The sequence below is a fragment of the Lampetra fluviatilis genome, chromosome 48 (genome assembly GCF_964198595.1).
Source record: "Lampetra fluviatilis chromosome 48, kcLamFluv1.1, whole genome shotgun sequence".
NCBI lineage: Eukaryota > Metazoa > Chordata > Hyperoartia > Petromyzontiformes > Petromyzontidae > Lampetra > Lampetra fluviatilis.
Genome location: NC_136322.1, coordinates 8151013 through 8170394, shown reverse-complemented (window position 1 = coordinate 8170394; position 19382 = coordinate 8151013). Strand labels below are relative to the sequence as shown.

At 52.4% G+C, this 19382-nt stretch overlaps 1 long non-coding RNA gene across 1 annotated transcript in view; it reads left to right on the top strand.

The window, feature by feature from the left end:
• LOC144948230 (uncharacterized) overlaps nt 1–2378 on the top strand; it is a 17615-nt gene extending 15237 nt beyond the window's left edge. The window contains exons 5-6 of the long non-coding RNA XR_013640125.1: nt 1–51; nt 2301–2378. The exon at nt 1–51 is cut by the window's left edge and continues 40 nt beyond it. This is a non-coding gene — a long non-coding RNA (uncharacterized LOC144948230). The remainder of the gene's footprint in view (nt 52–2300) is intronic.
• The last annotated feature ends 17004 nt before the right edge of the window (nt 2379–19382 follow it).

Here is a 19382-nt window from a genome sequence, read left to right as displayed (position 1 = left end):
CCTCGCTCCCTGCCAACCAGCCCAAGAACAGATACAGCAACATCCTACCCTGTACGCGCACGCATGCACGCACGCACACGCACACACGCACACGCAAGCACACACACACGCACGCAAGCACACACAAGCACGCACACGCACGCACACGCACACACACACGCACGCACGCAAGCAAGCACACGCAAGCACGCACTCGCACGCACACACACGCACGCAAGCACGCACACGCAAGCACGCGCACACACGCAAGCACGCACACGCACACACACGCACACACACACACATGCACGCACACACACGCACGCAAGCACGCACACGCAAGCACGCACACGCACGCAAGCACACACACGCAAGCCCGCACACGCACACACACACACATGCACGCACGCGCACACACGCACACACATGCAAACGCAAGCACGCACACGCAAGCACGCACACGCACGCACGCACGCAAGCACGCACACGCACGCACACACACACACGCACGCAAGCACGCACACACACGCACGCAAGCACGCACACACGCACGCACACAAGCGCACATGCACGCACACACGCACACGCACACACACGCGCACGCACACGCACGCACACACGCACAAATAATTATAATAAAACATAATAAAATAATAAAAATAAAACATAATAAAGTAATTATGTTATTGTGTTTTCTTTTTATTATTTTATTATTTCCCTTCTACGTGACTTTACCGAAAGACCCAAGAAGATAAAACAGTCCTTGTGTATATACTGGTTGAGGGTGGGAGGTGCGGCTGAAGCACGCTGCCAGGAAATTAGTCTTTGTTGTGCAGAATGGTTGACTGAGCCTATTGTTATGTAGAGGTGGTGCGGATGAAACCGCTGCCAGGAAATGAGTCTTTACTATGGGAACCTCATTTGCCAGTAAAAATATGATAATTGGTTCTTTATCCTTCTATCTGGCAACAAAAAGGTGTCAGTTTTGTTGCCAGATAGAAGGGTAAAGAACCAATTATCATATGAGTCTTTGTTGTGTAGAATGGTTGACTGAGCCTATTGTTATGTAGAGGTGGTGCGGATGAAATCGCTGCCAGGAAATGAGTCTTTGTTGTGTAGAATGGTTGACTGAGCCTATTGTTACGTAGAGGTGGTGCGGATGAAATCGCTGCCAGGAAATGAGTCTTTGTTGTGCAGAATGGTTGACTGAGCCTATTGTTATGTAGAGGTGGTGCCGCTGAAATCGCTGCCAGGAAATGAGACTTTGTTGTGTAGAATGGTTGACTGAGCCTATTGTTATGTAGGGGTGGTTCGGCTGAAATCGCTGCCAGGAAATGAGTCTTTGTTGTGTAGAATGGTTGACTGAGCCTATTGTTATGTAGAGGTGGTGCGGATGAAATCGCTGCCAGGAAATGAGTCTTTGTTGTGTAGAATGGTTGACCGAGCCTATTGTTATGTAGAGGTGGTGCGGATGAAATCGCTGCCAGGAAATGAGTCTTTGTTGTGTAGAATGGTTGACTGAGCCTATTGTTATGTAGAGGTGGTGTGGCTGAAATCGCGGCCAGGAAATGAGTCTTTGTTGTGCAGAATGGTTGACTGAGCCTATTGTTATGTAGAGGTGGTGTGGCTGAAATCGCTGCCAGGAAATGAGTCTTTGTTGTGTAGAATGGTTGACTGAGCCTATTGTTATGTAGAGGTGGTGCGGATGAAATCGCTGCCAGGAAATGAGTCTTTGTTGTGTAGAATGGTTGACTGAGCCTGGTAGGAATGAGCCTTTGTTGTGTAAACTTTGTGCGGATGATGTAAAGGTGCGTGTATATGGGGGGACTAAGACTTTTTTTGGAGGGGTCTCGTCTCAGTCCCAGGGCCCCCCCCCTACCCCCCCTACCCCCCCCCCTACCCCCCTACCCCACCCTACCCCTTCAGAGGCAGGTCATTTTTCGGTCGTCGCATGCGAACGGGGAGTGCTTGTGCCGATCACGTATCCTGGCACACGTGACCTTCACGTGCACGTGGCCTGGCACACGTGGCCATGATGATGATACCGTTGCTGATGATGATGCTGCTGAAGATGATGATACTGTTTCTACTGATGATGATGATACCGTTGCTAATGATGATGCTGCTGAAGATGATGATACTGTTGCTACTGATGATGATGCTACCGTTGCTGATGATGATGCTACTGATGATGATGATGCTGCTGCTACTGATGATGTTGCTGATGATGATGATACTGTTTCTACTGATGATGATGATACCGTTGCTGATGATGATGCTACTGATGATGATGCTACTGATGATGATGATAATTGTCGCAGATGATAAATCGAGAGTTCATCTGCAGCTGTTGGACAACGACCCACACTCCGACTACATCAACGCCAACTACATCCCAGTGAGACTCAGAGACACGCCCACTTTCACAGGGACACGCCCACTTTCACAGGGACACGCCCACTTTCACAGGGACACGCCCACTCCCACAGGGACACGCCCACTCCCACAGGGACACGCCCACTCCTATTTGGATACTCCCACCCGCACTGGGACACGCCCACTCAGAGACCTGCTCACGCGCACTGGGACACGCCCACTCCCACAGGGACACGCCCACTCCCACATGGACACGCCCACTCCCACAGGGACACGCCCACTCCCACAGGGACACGCCCACTCCCACGTGGACACGCCCACTCCCACAAGGACACGCCCACTCCCACGTGGACACGCCCACTCCCACAAGGACACGCCCACTCGCACAAGGACACGCCCACTGTATCTGCTATGCTTCTGTATGATATGTGTGTGTGTGCTGTGTGTATGTGTATGCTGTGTATGAATGCTGTGTGTATGCTGTGTGTGTGCTGTGTGTGCTGTGTGTGTGCTGTGTGTGAATGCTGTGTGTATGCTGTGTATGCATGCTGTGTGTGTGCATGCTGTGTATGCATGCTGTGTGTGTGCATGCTGTGTATGCATGCTGTGTATGTGCATGCTGTGTATGCATGCTGTGTATGAATGCTGTGTGTATGCTGTGTGTGTGCTGTGTGTGCAGTGTGCATGCTGTGTATGCATGCTGTGTATGAATGCTGTGTGTATGCTGTGTATGAATGCTGTGTGTATGCTGTGTGTGTGCTGTGTGTGCTGTGTGCATGCTGTGTGTGTGCTGTGTGTGAATGCTGTGTGTGTGCTGTGTATGCATGCTGTGTGTGTGCATGCTGTGTATGCATGCTGTGTGTGTGAATGCTGTGTATGCATGCTGTGTATGCATGCTGTGTGTGTGCATGCTGTGTATGCATGCTGTGTATGAATGCTGTGTGTATGCTGTGTGTATGCTGTGTGTGCTGTGTGCATGCTGTGTATGCATGCTGTGTATGAATGATGTGTATGCATGCTGTGTGTGTGCATGCTGTGTATGCATGCTGTGTATGAATGCTGTGTGTATGCTGTGTGTGTGCTGTGTGTATGCTGTGTGTGCTGTGTGCATGCTGTGTATGCATGCTGTGTATGAATGATGTGTATGCATGCTGTGTGTGTGCATGCTGTGTATGCATGCTGTGTATGAATGCTGTGTGTATGCTGTGTGTGTGCTGTGTGTGCTGTGTGCATGCTGTGTATGCATGCTGTGTATGAATGATGTGTATGCATGCTGTGTATGCATGCTGTGTGTGTGCTGTGTGTGTGCTGTGTGTGCTGTGTGCATGCTGTGTGTGAATGCTGTGTATGAATGCTGTGTGTATGCTGTGTGTGTGCTGTGTGTGCTGTGTGCATGCTGTGTGTGAATGCTGTGTTTGAATGCTGTGTATGAATGCTGTGTGTATGCTGTGTGTGTGCTGTGTGTGCTGTGTGCATGCTGTGTGTGAATGCTGTGTATGAATGATGTGTATGCATGTTGTCTGTGTGCATGCTGTGTGTGTGCTATGTGTATGCTGTGTATGAATGCCGTGTATGAATGGTGTGTGTATGCTATGTATGCTGTGTATGAATGATGTGTATGTACTGTGTGTGTGCTGTGTGCATGCTGTGTGAATGCTGTGTGTGTGCTGTGTGCCTGCTGTGTGAATGTTGTGCTGCGTGTGTGCTATGCGTGGCAGGGCATGCTGTGTGATGTGTGTGTGTGCTGTGTGTTCATGCTGTGTGCGTGCTGTGTGCGTGCTGTGTGCATGCTGTGTGATGTGTGTGTGTGCTGTGTGTGCGTACTGTGTTCATGCTGTGTGCATGCTGTGTGATGTGTGTGTGTGCTGTGTGTTCATGCTGTGTGCGTGCTGTGTGCGTGCTGTGTGCATGCTGTGTGATGTGTGTGTGTGCTGTGTGTGCGTACTGTGTTCATGCTGTGTGCATGCTGTGTGTATGCTGTGTGTGCCTGCTGTGTGAATGTTGTGCTGCGTGTGCCTGCTGTGTGATGTGTGTGTGCTGTGTGTGTATGCTGTGTATGCTGTGTGCTGTGTGTATGCTGTGTGTGCCTGCTGTGTGAATGTTGTGCTGCGTGTGCCTGCTGTGTGATGTGTGTGTGCTGTGTGTGTATGCTGTGTATGCTGTGTGCTGTGCGTGTGCTGTGTGTGCCTGCTTGTATGAATGTTGTGCTGCGTGTGTGCTGCGTGCGTGCTGTGTGCCTGCTGTGTGTGCATGCTGTGTGTGTGCTGTGTGCATGCTGTGTGTGTGCTGCGTGTGTGCTATGCGTGGCAGGGCGTGCTGTGTGTGTGCTGTGTGTGCCTGCTGTGTGAATGTTGTGCTGCGTGTGTGCTGCGTGTGTGCTGTGTGCCTGCTGTGTGTGCATGCTGTGTGTGTGCTGTTTGTGTGCTGTGTGTATGCTGTGTGTGCTATGTGAATGTTATGCTGCGTGTGTGCTGTGTGCATGTTGTGTGTGCCTGCTGTGTGAATGTTGTGCTGTGTGATGTGTGTGTGCTGTGTGTATGATGTGTGCTGTGTGTGTGCTGTGTGTATGCTGTGTGCTGTGTGTGTGCTGTGTGCTGTGTGATGTGTGTGTGCTGTGTGCATGCTGTGTGCTGTGTGTGTGCTGTGCGTGGCAGGGCGTGCTGTCTGAGCGCGACTTCATAGCCGCCCAGGGTCCCATGAGCTCGTTTCTCAACGACTTCTGGCGACTGGTGTGGGAACAGCAGGTCCACACCATCGTCATGCTCACCCAGTGCGTGGAGGGAGGACGGGTGAGTCACCCACCCACTCAACCACTCACCCACTCACCCACCCACTCAGCCACCCACTCACCCACTCACTCACCTACTCACCCACCCACTCATTCAGCTACTCACTCACCCGCACACTCACCCACACACTCATTCAGCTACTCACTCACTCACCAACTCACCCACCCACTAGCCCATCCACTCACCCACCCACTCACTCACCCAATCACCCACCCACTCACCCACCCGCTCACTCACCCGCTCACTTACCCACTCACTCACTCACCCACTCACTCACTCACTCACCCACTCACTCACTCACTCACCCACTCACTCACCCAATCACCCACCCACCCCCTCACCCACTCACCCACCCACCCCCTCACCCACTCACCCACCCACCCACTCACTCACTCACTCACCCACTGACTCATCCACTCACTCACCCACCCACTCATCCACACACTCATTCAGCTACTCACTCACCCACTCACCCACACACTCATTCAGCTACTCACTCAATCACCCGCTCACCCACTCACCCACCCACTCGCCCACCCACTAGCCCATCCACTCACCCACCCACTCACCCACCCACTCACTCACCCAATCACCCACCCACCCACTCAACCAATCACCCACCCACCCACTCACCCACCCACCCACTCACCCACCCACCCACTTACCCACCCACCCACTCACCCACCCACCCACCCACCCACCCACTCACCCACCCACCACCCAATCACCCACCCAATCACCCACCCACTCACCCAATCACCCACCCACTCACCCAATCACCCACCCACCCACCCACTCACCCACCCACTCACCCACTCACTCACTCACCCACTCACCCACCCACGCACGCACTCACCCACGTACCCACTTACTCACCAACCAACTCACTCACCCACTCTTTCAGCTACTCACTCACCCATTCACTCACCCACCCACCCACTGACCCACTCACCCACTCACTCACCCACCCACCCACCCACTCACTCACCCACACACTTACCCACCCACTCACCCACCCACTCACCCACTCACCCCCCCACCCACCCACCCGCCCACCCACTCGCCCACCCACTCGCTCACCCGCTCACCCACCCACTCACCCACCCACTCACCCACTCACCCACCCACTGACCCATTCACCCACACACCCACCCACCCACTCGCTCACCCGCTCACCCGCTCACCCACCCACTCACACACCCACCCACTCACCCACTCACCCACCCACTCACCCACTCACCCATTCACTCACCCACCCACCCACCCACTCACCCACCCACCCACTCGCTCACCCGCTCACCCGCTCACCCACCCACTCACCCACTCACCCACTCACCCACCCACCCACTCACCCACCCACCCACTCACCCACCCACCCACTCGCTCACCCGCTCACCCACCCACTCACACACCCACCCACCCATTCACCCACTCACCCACCCACTCACCCACTCACCCACTCACCCATTCACTCATTCAGCTACTCACTCACCCACTCACTCATCCACCCACTCACCCACTCACCCATTCACTCATTCACCCACTCACCCACCCTGTGTGTGTGTGTCTGTGTGTGTGTCTGTCTGTGTGTGTGTCTGTCTGTGTGTGTCTGTCACTGTGTGTGTGTCTGTGTGTGTCTGTCTGTCTGTGTGTCTGTGTGTGTGTGTGTGTGTGCGTGTCTGTGTGTGTCTGTGTGTGTGTGTGTCTGTGTGTGTCTGTGTGTGTCACTGTGTGTGTGTCTCTGTGTGTCTCTGTGTGTGTCTGTCTGTCTGTGTGTGTCTGTGTGTGTGTGTCTGTGTGTGTGTCTGTGTGTGTGTCTGTGTGTGTCTGTGTGTGCCTGTGTGTGTCACTGTGTGTGTGTCTGTGTGTGTCTCTGTGTGTGTCTGTCTGTCTGTCTGTGTGTGTGTCTGTGTGTGTCTGTGTGTGTCACTGTCTGTGTGTGTCTCTGTGTGTGTCTGTGTGTGTGTGTGTCTGTGTGTGTCTGTGTGCGTGTCTGTGTGTGTCTGTGTGTGTCTGTGTGTGTGTGTCTGTGTGTGTGTCTGTGTGTGTGTCTGTGTGTGTGTGTCTGTGTGTGTGTCTGTGTGTGTGTAGAACAAGTGTGACCAGTATTGGCCGTCGGCTGGCGTGGCCTGCTTGCACGGCCACGTGCTGGTGGAGCTTCGCGGGGAGCAGCGACTCGCAGACTGGACCGTGCGCACCCTCCTCGTCTCCAACGTACACACACGCACTGGCACACGTGCACACACGCACTGGCACACACACGCACTGACACACGTGCACACACGCACTAGCACACACACGCACTGGCACACACACACACGCACTGGCACACACACGCATTGGCACACACACGCATTGGCACACACGCACTGGCACACACACGCACTGGCACACACGCACTGGCACACACACGCACTGGCACACGTGCACACACGCACTGGCACACGTGCACACACGCACTGGCACACGTGCACACACGCACTGGCACACACGCACTGGCACACACACGCACTGGCACACGTGCACACACACACGTGCACACACGCACTGGCACACACACGCACTGGCACACGTGCACACACGCACTGGCACACACGCACTGGCACACACACGCACTGGCACACGTGCACACACGCACTGGCACACACACGCACTGACACACGTGCACACACGCACTAGCACACACACGCACTGACACACACACACACTGACACACGCACTGACACACGTGCACACACGCACTGGCACACACACGCACTGGCACACGTGCACACACGCACTGGCACACACACGCACTGACACACACACACACTGACACACGCACTGACACACGTGCACACACGCACTGGCACACACACACACTGGCACACACACGCACTGACACACGTGCACACACGCACTGCCACACACGCACTGGCACACGTGGACACACGCACTGACACACACACGCACTGACACACGTGCACACACGCACTAGCACACACACGCACTGACACACGTACACACACGCACTGGCACACGTGCACACACGCACTGGCACACACACGCACTGACACACGTGCACACACGCACTAACACACGTGCACACACGCACGCACTGGCACGCACGCACACTGACACACGTGCACACACGCACTGACACACACACGCACTGACACACGCACTGACACACGCACTGACACACGCAGTGACACACGCACTGACACACGCACTGGAACACACACACGCACTGGCACACACACACTGACACACACACACACTGACACACACGCACTGGCACACGTGCACACACGCACTGGCACACACGCACTGACACACGCATTGGCATGGCACACGCACTGGCACACACGCGCACTGGCACGCACACTGGCACGCACACTGGCACACACACAGACACACACAGACACAGACACGCACACAAACAGACACGCACACAAACAGACACACACACAGGCACACACACAGAGACACGCACTGACAGACACAACAACAACCGCCATTAGCCACTAAGTGGCGGTGACGTCACCACGACGCTTGTGCCAGGCCAAGTGCACCTTGAGGCTACCACGTGAAGTGTCGAACGCCCGCTGGCAGGAGGTCACGGGGCAGACCCAGCAGGTGTCACGGGTCGACTGAGATGACCGAGATGACTGGCTGATGCACCTACTGTGCCCCATACCGTGCCAACTGGTCAAAATAGATGTTAAATAATGTGGGAGCCAGAGGACATCCCTGTCGCACCCCAAGGTGTACAGGGAATGGCTCTGACTCCCGGCCACGTAGTTTTACCCGGGCCCACTCACCATCATGAAGGTCCTTAATGATCGTGAGCAGAGGGTCAGGGACTCCGAAAGCACGAAGAACAACCCAGAGCCCAGGCCTACTGATGGTATCATAGGCCTTGACCAGGCCAATAAAGCAGAGATGTAGGTCTTTTTGGAATTCCCTACACCTCTGCTGTAGCAGACGGACAGAAAATATGGCATCTGTGCAGGACCGCCCTTTCCTGAAACCGCATTGGAGCTCCGCAAGCCTCTCCTCAGCGTGCCTAGCTAGGCGATGTTGAATAATCCTTGCCAGGACCTTACCCGGCACACTGAGGAGTGAGATGCCCCTGTAGTTGTTACAGTCGGTACGGTCCCCCTTCTTAAAGAGAGGGGACCACCAGGGCATCCTTCCAATCCTGCGGAACCCGTCCAGTGGTCCAGACTGTTGATATGATGTCATATAGGGCAGTCTGTGCACAAACGCCACCCTCCCTCAGCATTTCGCTTGGGAGATCATCTCTGCCCGGTGCCTTTCCTGGTCTCAGACTCTGGATCGCATTCAGTACTTCCTCAGCAGATGGCATCTCAGCCAGCCACTCACAGGGGGTGACTGCTTCTTCCAATATTTGAGGCACCGCAGCCTCAGCAGGGTCATCCCCACTTGGTCCCACGTTGTTTTCCTGGCTGAGGGATGTCCCCTCCCCCAGGACCTCACAGAGATGCTCAGCAAATCTGCGAACCTGTTCCTGGGGGTCGGAGATTGGATCACCGTTTTTTTCCCCGAATGATGGTAATAGGTGTGGCGCTGCAGGTTACTTTTTTGATGGAGTTAAACAGGGATTTGTGATCGCGGGCCACTGAGGCAGACTCCATCTCCTCAGCAACCCGCGACCACCACCCATCCTTGCAGCGCCTTATGGCTCTCCGAACCTCCGAGCGAAGGCTGCGGTAAGCCTCCTCATTCTCTGACGTGGGATGCTGTAGCCGATGAGAGTGGGCCTGTCGCTTTTTCTCAACTATCCTGAACACCTCCTCTGTCAGCCAGGGTCTCTGGGGAGGTCTGGACCGTGTACCCAAAGCAGCCATTGCAGCTGCATGAGTCACAGTCCTAAACGTCGTCCATTTACCCTCGACATCAGGAGGAGTGGGGGACGATGCCAACCCCAGCCGCAAGCGATGATCAAATTCTCGCTTGCAACTTTCATCAGCTAGCTGAGACCTGGCCAATATGGGTTTGAATGGGGTCCTGGGTGTACACCCACCACTGGAGTGGAAGAATGGCAGGCGCATATTATAGATGACAAGTCGATGGTCAGTGGGCAGATCAGCTCCACGGTAGGTCCTGGTGTCAAGGACATGGGCTCGCATCCGCTGGTCCGTCACTACGTAGTCCAGCAGATGTTCTTGCTTGGACCCGGCACGCACACACTGACAGACACACACACACACACTGACACGCACAGACACACACATACACGGGTACTCACTCACTCGTCACCCACTCCTCACTCACTCACCCACTCCTCACTCACTCACTCTTCTCTCACTCACTCACTCCTCACTCACTCATTCTGCACTCACTCATTCACTCACTCCTCACTCAATCACTCACTCACTCACTACTCACTCACTCACCACTCACTCACTCACCCACTCCTCACTCACTCACTCCTCACTCACTCCTCACTCACTCCTCACTCACTCACTCACCACTCACTCCTCACTCACTCCTCACTCACCACTCATTCACTTCTCACTCACTCACTCCTCACTCACTCACTCACTCCTCACTCACTCACACACTCACTCTCCCTCCCTCACTCACTCCTCACTCACTCACTCACTCTCCCTCCCTCACTCACTCCTCACTCACCACTCACTCACCCACTCCTCACTCACTCACTCCTCACTCACTCACTCCTCACTCACTCACTCCTCACTCCCTCATTCACTCCTCACTCACCACTCACTCACCCACTCCTCACTCATTCACTCACTCCTCACTCCCTCCCTCCCTCACTCCCTCCCTCACTCACTCACTCACTCCTCACTCCCTCCCTCCCTCCCTCCCTCACTCCCTCACTCACTCCTCCCTCACTCCCTCACTCACTCCTCACTCCCTCCCTCCTCACTCCTCCCTCCCTCCCCCACTCTTCCTCCCACCATGATGGCCGACAACAACCACAACAACCACAACCACCACCACCAGCAGCAGCACACAACGACGACGACGCAGCAGCAGCAGAATGATGAGACGGAGTGCGAACGCTCCGTCCGCCACTTCCACTTCACGGCATGGCCTGATCACGGCGCTCCGACCGGCACCACCGCCATCGTCGCCTTCGCCCGCCTCGTCCGTGCAAACGCCAGACTCTCCGCTCGCTCCTCACCCACGCTGGTGCACTGCAGGTGAGTGTGTGTATGAGTGTGGGCGGCGCTGCGTTGGCTGGGCCATGTAGCCCGCATGCCCAGCCACCGCATGCCTAAACAGCATTTGTTCGGCCGGATCGAGGGGGCTAAACGGGCGCGGCACGGGCTAGAGAAGAGATGGAGTGATGTGGTACAGGAGGACGTGGAGCTGAGTGGACTTGCCGATGACTGCTACCAGCGGTGTCAAGATTGGCCTCTGTGGAGGAGGCTCGTGAAGGACGCTATTGGGCAGTTGGAGGCAGTCGCCCTCCAACAACAACGGAGGGCGGAGGAGCGACGCTCACAACAACGAGCGGAGCGCCGGGTGGCTAAAGCACAGCAAGTTGGCACAGTAGGGGGCACAGGTGGTGCATCAGCCAGTCGTCTCGGTCATCTCGGTCAGTCGACCCGTGGCACCTGATGGGGACGTTCGACACTTCACGTGGCCTCAAGGTGCACTTAGCTTGGCACAAGCGTCATGGTGACGTCACCGCCACTTAGTGGCGAATGGCGGTTGTGGTTGTTGTTGTGGGCGGGGCCAAGCGTGTGGGAGGGGCCGTTTAATAGACCACCGTCACGCTCGACATCGTAGGCTCACACCAGTGTAGCTTCACTCTACCTCGGTCCTTTATCCCGGACACTGAACGCTATTTGGGTCCTTCCTATCCCCGGCTAATCCTATGTCCTCTCTCACTCGTCTGCCCGGGGCGGGGGTTCAGCCAACACAGGTGAGGGGGTGAGTGGCTTCTGCATCCAATGCAGAGGTCACAACCGGGTACCCGATACCCGTACCCTACCCGATACTCGGCTACCCGTACCCGGCCGGGTACGGGTAGCCGGGTAGGCCGTGAGTCACTGGTGAGTCACCGTTTGTCACTCATTTCCCCACGTCTTGCCTCTTCTCACAATTCAAGTTCCTAGAATCAACCCACCCGCGCCTGCAACATGACTTCATCCCAGAGGTCGCAATCAGGTACCCGATACCCGTACCCTACCCGTACCCGGCCGGGTACGGGTAGGGTACGGGTACGGCCGGGTACGGGTACCCGTTTGTGACCCTGGTGCGGCCGGGTACGGGTAAGGAATCAAAACCCGTTTGCGACCTCTGCCTCGGTCCTTTACCCCGGACACTGAACGCTATTTGGGTCCTTCCTACCCCCGGCCAATCCTATGTCCTCTCTCACTCGTCTGCCCGGGGCGGGGGTTCAGCCAACACCTCTCCGCGACGAGCTGAGAGAGAGAGAAACCCTCTTCCATCTTGATTTGAGGCTTTCGTGACTGCAGGAATCCACACTATTTGGTTCTTTCGGTAAAGTCACGTAGGTAGAAAAACAACAGATCACGACGTTTCGATCGCAACACAAGCAATCGTCATCAGGTGAGACAACCACGGCAAGAAAGAACTGCTGAAGTAGCCGAGAGATCTGCCCTGGCACGAGCTTATATAGTAGGCCTCTTCCAGCCAAACCCTTTACTGAAGACCTATGGTTCCCACCCATGGCTACCCCCTTGGCTCTCCCACTCATCTGCCCGGAGCGGGGGGTTCAGCCAACACCGCTCTGCGACGAGGAGAGAAAAGAGAGAGATCCTCTTACAGCCGACCGTTTACTGAAGACCTACAGACTCTACCCACGGCTACCCCTTGGCTCACCCACTCGTCTGCCCTGAGCGGGGGTTCAGCCAACACCTCTCCGCGATGAGGAGAGAGAGAGATTCTCTTACAACCGACCGTTTACTGAATACCTACAGACTCTACTCTCGGCTACCCCTTGGCTCTCCCACTCGTGTTGCCCGGAGCGGGGGGTTCAGCCAACACCGCTCCACGATGAGGAGAGAGAGAGAGATCCTATTACAGCCGACCGTTTACTGAAGACCTACAGACTCTACTCTCGGCTACACCTTGGCTCACCCACTCGTCTGCCCGGAGCGGGGGGTTCAGCCAACACCGCTCCACGACGAGGGGAGAGAGATTCTTTTACAACCGATCCTTTACTGAAGACCTACAGACTCTACTCTCGGCTACACCTTAGCTCACCCACTCGTCTGCCCGGAGCGGGGGGTTCAGCCAACACCTCTCCGCGACGAGGAGAGAAAAGAGAGAGAGAGAGATCCTCTTACAGCCGATCCTTTACTGAATACCTACAGATTCTACTCTCGGCTACCCTTTGGCTCTCCCACTCGTGTTGCCCGGAGCGGGGGGTTCAGCCAACACCTCTCCGCGACGAGGAGAGAAAGAAAGATTCTCTTACAACCGTGAACTGTGTGTGTGCTGTGTGTGTGCTGTGTGTGTGTACTGTGTGTGTGTACTGTGTGTGTACTGTGTGTGTGTACTGTGTGTGTACTGTGTGTGTGTACTGTGTGTGTGTACTGTGTGTGTACTGTGTGTGTGTACTGTGTGTGTACTGTGTGTGTACTGTGTGTACTGTGTGTGTGTACTGTGTGTGTACTATGTGTGTACTGTGTGTGTGTACTATGTGTGTGTACTGTGTGTACTGTGTGTGTACTGTGTGTACTGTGTGTACTGTGTGTGTACTGTGTGTGTACTGTGTGTGTACTGTGTGTACTGTGTGTGTGTACTGTGTGTGTACTGTGTGTACTGTGTGTGTGTACTATGTGTGTGTACTGTGTGTGTGTACTGTGTGTGTACTGTGTGTGTGTACTGTGTGTGTACTGTGTGTACTGTGTGTGTGTACTGTGTGTGTACTGTGTGTACTGTGTGTGTACTGTGTGTGTACTATGTGTGTGTACTGTGTGTACTGTGTGTGTACTGTGTGTACTGTGTGTGTACTGTGTGTGTACTGTGTGTGTACTGTGTGTACTGTGTGTGTGTACTGTGTGTGTACTGTGTGTACTGTGTGTGTGTACTATGTGTGTGTACTGTGTGTGTAGTGTGTGTACTATGTGTGTGTACTGTGTGTGTACTGTGTGTGTGTACTGTGTGTGTACTGTGTGTACTGTGTGTGTGTACTGTGTGTGTACTGTGTGTACTGTGTGTATACTGTGTGTGTACTGTGTGTGTACTGTGTGTGTACTGTGTGTGTACTGTGTGTGTGCTGTGTGTACTGTGTGTGTGTACTGTGTGTGTACTGTGTGTACTGTGTGTGTGTACTGTGTGTGTACTGTGTGTGTGTACTGTGTGTGTACTGTGTGTGTGCTGTGTGTGTACTGTGTGTGTGTACTGTGTGTGTACTGTGTGTACTATGTGTGTGTACTGTGTGTGTACTGTGTGTGTGTACTGTGTGTGTACTGTGTGTACTGTGTGTGTGTACTGTGTGTGTACTGTGTGTACTGTGTGTGTGTACTATGTGTGTGTACTGTGTGTGTACTGTGTGTGTACTGTGTGTGCTATGTGTACTGTGTGTGTACTGTGTGTGTACTGTGTGTACTGCGTGTGTGTACTGTGTGTGTACTGTGTGTGTACTGTGTGTGTGTACTGTGTGTGTACTGTGTGTGTACTGTGTGTGTACTGTGTGTGTGTTGTGTGTGTGTTGTGTGTGTACTGTGTGTGTACTGTGTGTGTACTGTGTGTGTACTGTGTGTGTACTGTGTGTGTACTGTGTGTGTACTGTGTGTGTGTTGTGTGTGTGTGTTGTGTGTGTGTACTGTGTGTGTACTGTGTGTGTATTGTGTGTGTGTACTGTGTGTACTGTGTGTGTACTGTGTGTGTGTTGTGTGTGTGTGTTGTGTGTGTGTACTGTGTGTGTGTACTGTGTGTGCTGTGTGTGTGTACTGTGTGTGTACTGTGTGTGTACTGTGTGTGTGCTGTGTGTGTGTACTGTGTGTGTGTACTGTGTGTGTGTACTGTGTGTGTACTGTGTGTGTGTACTGTGTGTGTACTATGTGTGTACTGTGTGTGTGTACTATGTGTGTGTACTGTGTGTACTGTGTGTGTACTGTGTGTACTGTGTGTACTGTGTGTGTACTGTGTGTACTGTGTGTGTACTGTGTGTGTACTGTGTGTACTGTGTGTGTACTGTGTGTGTACTGTGTGTGTACTGTGTGTGTGTACTGTGTGTGTACTGTGTGTACTGTGTGTGTGTACTATGTGTGTGTACTGTGTGTGTAGTGTGTGTACTATGTGTGTGTACTGTGTGTGTACTGTGTGTGTGTACTGTGTGTGTACTGTGTGTACTGTGTGTGTGTACTGTGTGTGTACTGTGTGTACTGTGTGTGTACTGTGTGTGTACTGTGTGTGTGTACTGTGTGTGTACTGTGTGTACTGTGTGTGTACTGTGTGTGTACTATGTGTGTACTGTGTGTGTACTGTGTGTGTACTGTGTGTGTACTGTGTGTGTACTGTGTGTACTGTGTGTGTGTACTGTGTGTGTACTGTGTGTGTACTGTGTGTGTACTGTGTGTGTACTGTGTGTGTGTGTACTGTGTGTGTACTGTGTGTACTGTGTGTGTGTACTGTGTGTGTACTGTGTGTACTGTGTGTGTGTACTGTGTGTGTACTGTGTGTACTGGGTGTGTGTACTGTGTGTGTACTGTGTGTGTGTACTGTGTGTGTACTGTGTGTACTGTGTGTGTGTACTGTGTGTGTACTGTGTGTGTGTACTGTGTGTGTACTGTGTGTACTGTGTGTGTGTACTGTGTGTGTACTGTGTGTGTGTACTGTGTGTGTACTGTGTGTGTGTACTGTGTGTGTACTGTGTGTGTGTACTGTGTGTGTACTGTGTGTGTGTTGTGTGTGTGTGTTGTGTGTGTGTACTGTGTGTGTACTGTGTGTGTACTGTGTGTGTGTACTGTGTGTGTACTGTGTGTGTACTGTGTGTGTGTACTGTGTGTGCTGTGTGTGTGTACTGTGTGTGTGTACTGTGTGTGTGTACTGTGTGTGTGTACTGTGTGTGTACTGTGTGTACTGTGTGTGTGTACTGTGTGTGTACTGTGTGTACTGTGTGTGTACTGTGTGTGTGTACTATGTGTGTGTACTGTGTGTGTACTGTGTGTGTACTGTGTGTACTGTGTGTGTACTGTGTGTACTGTGTGTGTACTGTGTGTGTACTGTGTGTGTATTGTGTGTGTACTGTGTGTGTGTACTGTGTGTGTACTGTGTGTGTGTACTGTGTGTGTACTGTGTGTGTACTGTGTGTACTGTGTGTGTGTACTGTGTGTGTACTGTGTGTGTACTGTGTGTACTGTGTGTGTACTGTGTGTGTACTGTGTGTACTGTGTGTGTACTGTGTGTGTACTGTGTGTGTGTACTGTGTGTGTACTGTGTGTGTACTGTGTGTGTACTGTGTGTACTGTGTGTGAGTACTATGTGTGTGTACTGTGTGTGTACTGTGTGTACTGTGTGTGTGTACTATGTGTGTGTACTGTGTGTGTACTGTGTGTGTACTGTGTGTGTACTGTGTGTGTACTGTGTGTGTGTACTGTGTGTGTGTACTGTGTGTGTACTGTGTGTACTGTGTGTGTGTACTATGTGTGTGTACTGTGTGTGTACTGTGTGTGTACTGTGTGTACTGTGTGTGTACTGTGTGTGTGTACTATGTGTGTGTACTGTGTGTGTACTGTGTGTACTGTGTGTGTGTACTATGTGTGTGTACTGTGTGTGTACTGTGTGTACTGTGTGTGTGTACTATGTGTGTGTACTGTGTGTGTACTGTGTGTGTGTACTGTGTGTGTGTACTGTGTGTGTACTGTGTGTACTGTGTGTGTGTACTGTGTGTGTGTACTGTGTGTACTGTGTGTGTGTACTGTGTGTGTGTACTGTGTGTGTACTGTGTGTACTGTGTGTGTGTACTATGTGTGTGTACTGTGTGTGTACTGTGTGTACTGTGTGTGTGTACTGTGTGTGTGTACTGTGTGTGTACTGTGTGTACTGTGTGTGTACTGTGTGTGTACTGTGTGTGTGTACTGTGTGTGTACTGTGTGTGTACTGTGTGTACTGTGTGTGTGTACTGTGTGTGTACTGTGTGTACTGTGTGTGTACTATGTGTGTGTACTGTGTGTGTGTACTGTGTGTGTGTACTGTGTGTGTACTGTGTGTGTGTACTATGTGTGTGTACTGTGTGTGTGTACTGTGTGTGTACTGTGTGTGTGTACTGTGTGTGTGTACTGTGTGTGTGTACTGTGTGTGTGTACTGTGTGTGTACTATGTGTGTGTACTGTGTGTACTGTGTGTGTGTACTGTGTGTGTACTGTGTGTACTGTGTGTGTGTACTGTGTGTGTACTGTGTGTACTGTGTGTGTGTACTGTGTGTGTACTGTGTGTACTGTGTGTGTGTACTGTGTGTGTACTGTGTGTGTGTACTATGTGTGTGTACTGTGTGTGTACTGTGTGTGTACTGTGTGTGTGTTATGTGTGTGTACTGTGTGTGCTGTGTGTGTGTACTGTGTGTGTGTACTGTGTGTGTGTACTGTGTGTGTACTGTGTGTGTATTGTTTGTGTGTACTGTGTGTGTACTGTGTGTGTGTACTGTGTGTGTACTGTGTGTGTGTACTGTGTGTGTACTGTGTGTGTATTGTGTGTGTGTACTGTGTGTGTACTGTGTGTGTGTACTGTGTGTGTACTGTGTGTGTATTGTGTGTGTGTACTGTGTGTGTACTGTGTGTGTGTACTGTGTGTGCTGTGTGTGTGTACTGTGTGTGTGTACTGTGTGTGTACTGTGTGTGTGTACTGTGTGTGTACTGTGTGTGTATTGTGTGTGTGTACTGTGTGTGTACTGTGTGTGTGTACTGTGTGTGCTGTGTGTGTGTACTGTGTGTGTGTACTGTGTGTGTATTGTGTGTGTGTACTGTGTGTGTACTGTGTGTGTGTACTGTGTGTGCTGTGTGTGTGTACTGTGTGTGTGTACTGCGTGTGTATTGTGTGTGTACTGTGTGTGTGTACTGTGTGTGTACTGTGTGTGTGTACTGTGTGTGTACTGTGTGTGTGTACTGTGTGTGCTGTGTGTACTGTGTGTGTACTGTGTGTGTGTACTGTGTGTGTACTGTGTGTGTGTACTGTGTGTGCTGTGTGTGTGTACTGTGTGTGTGTACTGTGTGTGTGCTGTGTGTGTGTACTGTGTGTGTGTACTGTGTGTGTATTGTGTGTGTGTACTGTGTGTGTACTGTGTGTGTGTACTGTGTGTGCTGTGTGTGTGTACTGTGTGTGTGTACTGCGTGTGTATTGTGTGTGTACTGTGTGTGTGTACTGTGTGTGTACTGTGTGTGTGTACTGTGTGTGTACTGTGTGTGTGTACTGTGTGTACTGTGTGTGTACTGTGTGTGTACTGTGTGTGTGTACTGTGTGTGTACTGTGTGTGTACTGTGTGTACTATGTGTGTGTACTGTGTGTGTACTGTGTGTGTACTGCGTGTGTGTACTGTGTGTGTACTGTGTGTGTGTACTGTGTGTGTACTGTGTGTGTGTACTGTGTGTGTACTGTGTGTGTGTACTGTGTGTGTACTGTGTGTGTGTACTGTGTGTGTACTGTGTGTGTGTACTGTGTGTGTACTGTGTGTGTGTACTGTGTGTGTACTGTGTGTGTGTGCTGTGTGTGTGTACTGTGTGCGTGTACTGTGTGTGTACTGTGTGTGTGTACTGTGTGTGTGTACTGTGTGTGTACTGTGTGTGTGCTGTGTGTGTACTGCGTGTGTGTACTGTGTGTGTACTGTGTGTGTACTGTGTGTGCACTGCGTGTGTGTACTGTGTGTGTACTGTGTGTGTACTGTGTGTGTGTACTGTGTGTGTACTGTGTGTGTGTACTGTGTGTGTACTGTGTGTGTGTACTGTGTGTGTGTACTGTGTGTGTACTGTGTGTGTGTACTGTGTGTGTACTGTGTGTGTGTACTGTGTGTGTGTACTGTGTGTGTACTGTGTGTGTGTACTGTGTGTGTGTACTGTGTGTGTACTGTGTGTGTGTACTGTGTGTGTACTGTGTGTGTACTGTGTGCGTGTACTGTGTGTGTACTGTGTGTGTGTACTGTGTGTGTGTACTGTGTGTGTACTGTGTGTGTGTACTGTGTGTGTGTACTGTGTGTGTACTGTGTGTGTGTACTGTGTGTGTGTACTGTGTGTGTACTGTGTGTGTGTACTGTGTGTGTGTACTGTGTGTGTACTGTGTGGGTACTGTGTG